This window comes from Temnothorax longispinosus, chromosome 5 (genome assembly GCF_030848805.1).
Source record: "Temnothorax longispinosus isolate EJ_2023e chromosome 5, Tlon_JGU_v1, whole genome shotgun sequence".
NCBI classification, from domain to species: domain Eukaryota; kingdom Metazoa; phylum Arthropoda; class Insecta; order Hymenoptera; family Formicidae; genus Temnothorax; species Temnothorax longispinosus.
The window spans coordinates 9,573,266-9,581,016 of record NC_092362.1 but is presented as its reverse complement, the minus strand read 5'-3'; the positions used below and the strand labels follow the sequence as shown (position 1 = coordinate 9,581,016).

At 36.0% G+C, this 7,751-nt stretch overlaps 1 long non-coding RNA gene across 1 annotated transcript; it reads left to right on the top strand.

The window, feature by feature from the left end:
- Nucleotides 1–888, top strand: LOC139812766 (uncharacterized). The gene is made up of 3 exons (XR_011731930.1): nt 1–77; nt 473–644; nt 763–888. It is a non-coding gene; the product is annotated as an uncharacterized lncRNA (long non-coding RNA).
- Nucleotides 889–7,751: the final 6,863 nt, after the last annotated feature.

The following is a 7,751-nucleotide window of genomic DNA, read 5'->3' as shown; positions in this document are numbered from 1 at the left end:
TGAAGAGGACATACAAATCTATAAAGGACCATAATAACAAATCGGGCAATGACAAAAGATCTTGGAAATATTTTGAAGTAAGTATATAATATACACTACTATAAAAACGGAATATTTTATATTTTGCTACAAATTAAATTATTTTCAAAGTCCACTCAATAAAAAAATCATCGAATTTTTTCCTTTTTTCCTAAAATACAAAAGAATAAAGAAATTTTGAAAAACGATTGATAGTGCGTATAGTTGAAACTTTATATTTTTAAATGCTTTATTAATTTATTTATGATTTAATAGCAATAATTTTTTTTCAAGTTACAGAGGTTTGAAAATAACTTAATTATTAGCATATAACAAATATTACTATGTTCTTTAATAATATTATTTAATATAAGACGTAAAGTATGTATGAAGTAATACATTATGATTATTTATTTAATACAAGTTTATAATATTAATTTTAAAAATTGTTTAGCTGATGGACAATCTGCTAGGAAAAAAACCGTCAATGAGGCCTTTATCAACAATTTCCTCTACTGGACAAGTATCTTTAAAATCTGATAATGATGAAACAAGTACCAGCTCCTTGTCGACCTTTTCTGAAACTTCTGGCAATGAAAGTTCAGATGTAAATATTAAAGTATCTCGTAAGTCAGCACATAATTTACAAATTGTAAATTGAATTAGTTTTTGCTACTATTTGTATTGAAGTTCTAGTAAAAGATAGTGTTATTGATAAAATCTAAATAATATGTATATTTGCAGGTAAACGTAAAACAAGTGACATTGCACAAACAATTGTAGAAAGCCGAAAAATTGCTGAGGAAGAAAAAGCGAAGAGACATAGAGAGAGAATGGAAGTGAAAGATAAATTGATAGGAAAACTTGACGAAATTTAAAAAAAATTATAAAACTAATTGATTTATTTTATTTTATTACATTTATTTTATTTTTTGTATAAGAAAAGTATTTTTTTATGTAACAAGTTACAAAGAAGTATATATATATATACATATATATATATATATATATATATATATATATATATAAAATATCTTTACATGTAGTAAATAAATGTCTTTTTTAAAATAAATGCTTCTTAACTCTTATAATATACTTATATATATATATATATATATATATATATATATATATATATATTTCTTAAATATATTATTTATTGTTATTTATAATCTAGCTGTTTTGTATTTATAATCTATTTTGAATTACTTTTAGATACAGACGCCGAACAACCAAATTGATCAACATTAGTTCCACAGTGTAAATTGAAACGTAAATTATCAACTAAAAATACAATCATTGCGGGAAAAAAGAAAGGTAATAAACGTAATAGAATTAATTTATATTCTCAACCATGGAGAAATGATTTATATAAATCATGAAGATGTGATTTATCTTCTTAATCATGAAATTGTAATTTATATTATCGATCATGAAGCTGACATGTAAGACGTCTTTTAGATGTCTTTTAGCCATCTTTTAGTAAGATGTCTAAAAGATGTCTAAAAGACGTCTGAAGATGTGACATATTACACATAAAAAAAATATATTTTATATTATTTAAAATGTTTGTCTAAATTTTATTTATCTACATTTTTTCTAGATTCTATTTTACACCTTTTCCACGTAACCCGACAATCGCAATTATCTATGCACGAAAAGCATATATACAATGAAATAATACGCTTAATGAAAATTGCAAGACAACTGAGAAAGCGAGGAGTTTCCTTACACCAGCGGTTTAAAGAGGTGAAGAAGTTAGCTAAACGTAATTTTCTTACAACAATTGAGGAAATGTCAGATGCGATGCAAACATTCTTTTTATCCAATATTAATAATTTCAAAAAAGATAAGTATAATCGGCGATATTCAATTAAAGATAAAGCCTTTGCGCTGACATTAGCAAAGAGAAGTCCAAAATTATACAGATTTTTAGTCAATATTTTCTGCTTACCTAGTGTCGAAACGTTGAGAAAAGTAATCCAAAATATATCTATAAATAGCGGCATATCAGAATGTGTATTTCAAACTTTAAAAGAAAGTCTTTAAATTTAAAGACTACAGAGAAAAATATTGTATACTTTTATTTAATGAGATGAAATTAAGCGCAGGCTTATATTATAATGCATCAACTGATACTATAGAAGGGGTTGTTGATACAGGTTTTGATCGAAATATTAATATTGCGGATCATGTCACAGTATGGATGTTGAAAGGACAAAAGCCATGGAAGCAACCCCTTCTATATACTTTTTGTAAGGGCACATCTTCATGGCAAGATATGATGCGCATGTATAAAGATATAGTAAAACGATGCCATAAAATAGGTTTAGAAATAATAGCTTCAGTCTGCGATCAGGGTAGTACAAATGCCTAGGCAATCAAAACTATGATTTTTGATTCTAAAAGAAATGCACAAACAGAAATAGAAAAACATAATGATATAATAATTATAGATGGCATAAAAGTAATACCATTATATGATCCCCCGCATTTAATGAAATGCATTCGTAATAATTTGTTAACAAAAGACTGTAAATATATATTAGAGGATAATGTTACAAAAGTTGCTAAATGATCAAACGTGATACAAACTTATTTTATTGATAAAAGCAGAGGACTTGATGGATTCTTAGATAAAAGTAAGGATTCTCATGTAATACCAGAAAAAATTAAAAAAATGCGAGTACTGCACACAAGTTTTCTCAAATATATATTTTAAAGTGATGTTGTTATATAGTGAGCAAGAAGTAGAAAGTAGATGTAAAACATGGAAAATGCCTCGTGATGGTGTAGATACGGCTTATTTTTTTTAATTTTTTAACGATCTTTTTGATAGTCTTAATGGAGGCATTGTAATGCATAATCGAAGTACAAATGAGGAGACTATGACTTCTACTTCAACTGATAAGCGATTATCAGTTGAACACGAAGATATATGGAATGCTGGAATAAGATTTTTACAAAATATGTATTTTATAAAAATAAAAAAAAATGACAAATCAAGACCCGCGATGTCCTAAGCAATTTTCAACATACTTCGCGTGAATTTAAGTTATTAAGAAGTTATTTGAAAGAATTAGGTTTCAATAGTTTTGCCACACGTGAAATTAATCAGGACCCCTTAGAGAATTTTTTCTGTCAAATTCGACAACATGGAGGAAGAAATACTATTCCAACTTGCACTAATTTTTCTACTTATTATAGAACTTTATTAATAAATTTTTGCACACAATATACAACATCTGGTAGTAATTGTGAAAATACTAACATGGAAAACTTAATTCATTTTTTAACAGTATCTTTTCATAACGTGGTTGACGAGGTTAATGAGGTTGACGAGGTTGACGACACTAATAATATATACATTCCACAAAATGTAATGCAAGAATCACTCAATAATATAACAGAAAATTTTAAAAATATTGTTGAGAATGTTATGTCTGCAGTTAGATTTTGTGATATTTGTTGTGCCTTATTAATAAACAACCAAGAGGCTGTAATAGAATATATAAAAAAAGTCATTGCCATAACAAATTATTTTATGAATAAATATTGTTATATTACAAAGCTAACCAAACATATGACAGAAAATATTAAGAAATATGTCATAAGTATTAATTCTGATATATGTTGCGAACATAAACATATTGAGGAATATGTGATAAATAAATATATAATAGTATATATCCGAAAAAATATTAAAATAGTTAATAACATTTTACATGGGACAGAGACTCCAATGGCACAAGCAAGTGAAATACATTCTCTAGCATATGATTATTTTAAGAAACACAGTAAAATGATCTCTAAACAGTACAATAAGTAACATATACCAAATTATAGTATGTAATGTAATTATTTTGGTAATTGTATAGATGGGGGGGACCACCTTGGATGACCTTGATATTTTAGTATGTTGTCAAGGTCACCCTCCTGAGTGACCTTCAGAAGGTTTTAGCCCGCGCTCGTTATTCGTTAAAAAGTTATTAACAAAAAATGTTTCGAAAATATAGCAGCTATTTTGAGTATTGGAAGGCATAAATGACTAATATATACGTGTGTGTGCCCTGCTTTAAAGAAAATCACAACTTCTATAAAGCAGAACATACACACATGTGTGCGTGTGCGTGTGCGTACGCGTGTGCGTGTGCGTGTGCGTGCGCGTGTGCGTGTGCGTGTGCGTGCGCGTGCGCGTGTGCGTGCGCGTGTGCGTGCGCGTGTGCGTGTGCGTGTGCGTGTGCCCGATTTCGCGTCAAAGTCGGTGGCGCCATGCAAAGAGCGTTATCGCGCACGTAATTTCTGATTAATCCTCTCCATTGATAGTACGGTTCCGCACCGCCTCTTCCGAGCGATATACCAAACTTGTTGATCGGCATTTCGATGTTGATTGAATGACTCGCTGTCGCGCCACTTAATTTATAATAAGTCCAGCCTCGCGAAGTTTCTCGATAATCGACAGGATCTCGTTATCGTGACCGGTGTGACCCGCTAGGCGCGAAGTTTCGAGCAATCGGAGACGATCTACAAGCTTGTTGGGATCGTCCCAATGAACATAAGATCTTGTTGTCGTTTAATGTCATGGCACGCGGTATACCTTTTCCAGCTTTTTTACCCGAAATCAACGGCCCGATTATATGTGTGTACTTGTATCCCCCGTTTCCCTTTATTTGAGCGTGAGCATCATAATTGCGTTTATGAGCACTCGTCATCAACAGAATGCTCTTGTATGTTTGCATATCGTCCTCCGTGTAGATATCATGATCGGGATATTTCTTAAAGATTAACTCGAAAAGACCGCGTGTGCCAGTGTATGCCGTCGTTAATTATCTTGTCCGCGTAGTTCACGTTAAAACGTTTATTACCGAGCGTCATTCTATTGTTGGTGAATTTAACACCGTACGCGATGTCCATACCGCTTTCTTGATCGCCGCTCAGAACTGCCCCGACGTACTTTTGGTTCAATGGACCCAAGTGATCTCGCAACGTTTCTCGACCCTCAGGTGTTTGCAACTGCTGTCGAACGGACGTCACGAGTGGGTCATTCGTGGTTTCGAAAACATCTTCGTTTGCGAGCACTGTGGGTTGTACGGAAGGCGCAAAGGTTATCGGTGGTTTATTCAATGGACTTTTTGATCGGTTCGATTTACGCGGTTTTAAAATTTTGGTTATTTCGCTCAAATTAGATGGCATATTTATCGATCGTTTCAACGTAACCGGAGTTGAAGCCATTACAGAGTCGTTAAACGAGGCTCTTCATCTTCCCACGCCGTTTCATTCTCAATCTTTGACACGTCAGATTCTTTGCCAGCAACGGTGTTGTGCCTTAGAGGCTCGATGATGGGCTTAAAGTGTCTCTCCAACGCGACATCTTCCTGCACTTTACCAGTTTTCAAGGCGTGATACTTTTTGCGAATCGAATTGCTCGTTTTCGCAATTTGATTTGCTATCTTCTCGCGCTCTTTAATCTCCTCGCCGCTGTCCATGTTGCGATAACGTTGTTCAATCGACGCGTCGACAACAACTAACCACGTTTCGGTGTCGCAAAGTCGTTAAATCCTTTTCTGTATCGACCATTCGAAATCGCGCTGTCCTTGTCTATTACCACGAATCCATACTTTTGTTGCCAACACGTATGACACAATTTACTGAAATCATCGTAAGACATATCTGTGTTTACGTGATCGTTGTATATGTGTTTCAGATTGGTACCATCCTGTTTAAACAGAATCAATAAATTTGCGTTGTCGCGTATAAGATGCTTCGGTATCTTTGCATACGTCTGACAAAGATAGAAAGTCTGACAACGTCCGCGTGCCGGCCCATTGCAAAGCATTCTCTTATAGTATCCTGCTTGTCGCACGCCACGTTATCAAAGATAAAAATAGAATTCGGGAGCGCCTTGCTCGGCGGAATGACGTCACCGTTATTCGAGAACGTAAAATAGCCAATCTCTTTTATCGGGTTAGTATATTCTCCAAATATCGATATTTCGGTTGTTGCAACAATTTCGAGTACACATATACGTTCTCGAAACGTACACCGTGCTGACTTTCCAGCAAGCTTATCAAGACGTTTGTCTTGCCGCAATTCGACGGACCGCAGATGATACCGCGTATAGAAATCGGTAGTATGCCTCCATGTTTGCGTACCTCTTTCGTTAACTGCATTCTATCGTCAAAATTTGTCACTTTGATCACCCGCGATTGTCGTACGAACCGCATTTTACCTCCCCTCCACAACGAATGAAATGCAGTATCGAGAAAGCTGGCCTATTTATAGAGACGCGTAGAGCTGAGATGCTCAGTCGTTAAAATGTTTTTGCTCGTGTCGGATAACAGCGATATTTACGATTTAACCGCCGAGCAGTTAAAGTATATACCAAAGGTCATTCTACTACGACAGTTTTATAATCATATAGATTATTTGTGGGATAAGCTTCCCGAACATATCAAGGCAGATTCGGAGGTTCAGCAATATCGGCGCTGTTTAATCAATACATTATAATTTGCCGTGTCAGCAAACGCACATCGACGGTCCGCCGCCGTTGATAAAAAACTGCGGCGAATGCCGCCGAAGATAGGTCGAGGTCTGTTAAATCGCGCGATGAACGCGCTTCCAATCGAATTACATATCCCCGGCTATCAATTTTACGGTCCGGGAACTCGTTTAGAAACACGATTGGCAAGGGTGATCGGGGTATTAATCCATTGGAAGCAGCGTGTCGCGAGCACGACATAGCCTACTCGCGTAGCAACGATCTCGCAGAACGACACGAGGCAGACAATATACTCGCCGCGAAAGCGCGAAAACGTGTCACCGCGAACGATTTGACTCTCGGAGAGAGAGCTGCGGCTACAGCCGTCTGGGCGGCCATGAAGGCTAAAACGAAACTCGGTATGGGTTTAAAAACGAAGAAAAAGAAAAAAACCAAGCGAATACTTCAGGTAGCGAAACGCGGCGGTATCCTACCGATCATGCCGTTATTAGGGGTTCTCGGCTCGTTGGTCGGCGGGCGGAAGTCGCAAAGGCCGTGAATGATAACAAAGCCACGCGACGTCAACTGGAAGTCTCGAGAAAAAAATAACGTCGAAGAGACGCTAAAAATCCCCAAGGATGTAACTACTAATGTACAACTGCAACAATTGGCAAAACGTATGCGCATTCCATATTTTAGAGGTATTTTCATGCGCGACTCGTTACCGATCGGCGGTATATGTCAAAACGAGAGCGGTATCGTGAATTTGGATAATACTGAAAGGCCGGGTACTCATTGGGTGGCGTACGCGAAGAGGGGTGATCGTGCCATATATTTCGACAGTTTTGGCAATTTTCGACCACCGAGAGAATTGGCGCAGTATCTAAAGAACAATAGAGTACAATCGCACGCCTTATCAGCGATACGATCAGAGCAATTGCGGACAACTGTGTCTGCGTTTTCTACAGTCAGTTGACAATCAATTTAAAGACCGACGTTACGCTGTTTAATCTCAGTATTCATTCAAACATGTCACTGACATTTACGCTCACCGGCAAGAGCAGCATCCTCGCGGTAAGCTACTTTCCCGCCGTGGATTTGAGCGATGGCGATTACGAGCTCGGTCTAACAGATTTTGACACCTATCACACGATACCGAATGTAAATTCGTCGAACAATAAATTCTACTATGACGACGACGACAAAGAGATTACCATTCCCGAAGGATCGTACGAACTGCGCGATATAGACATGT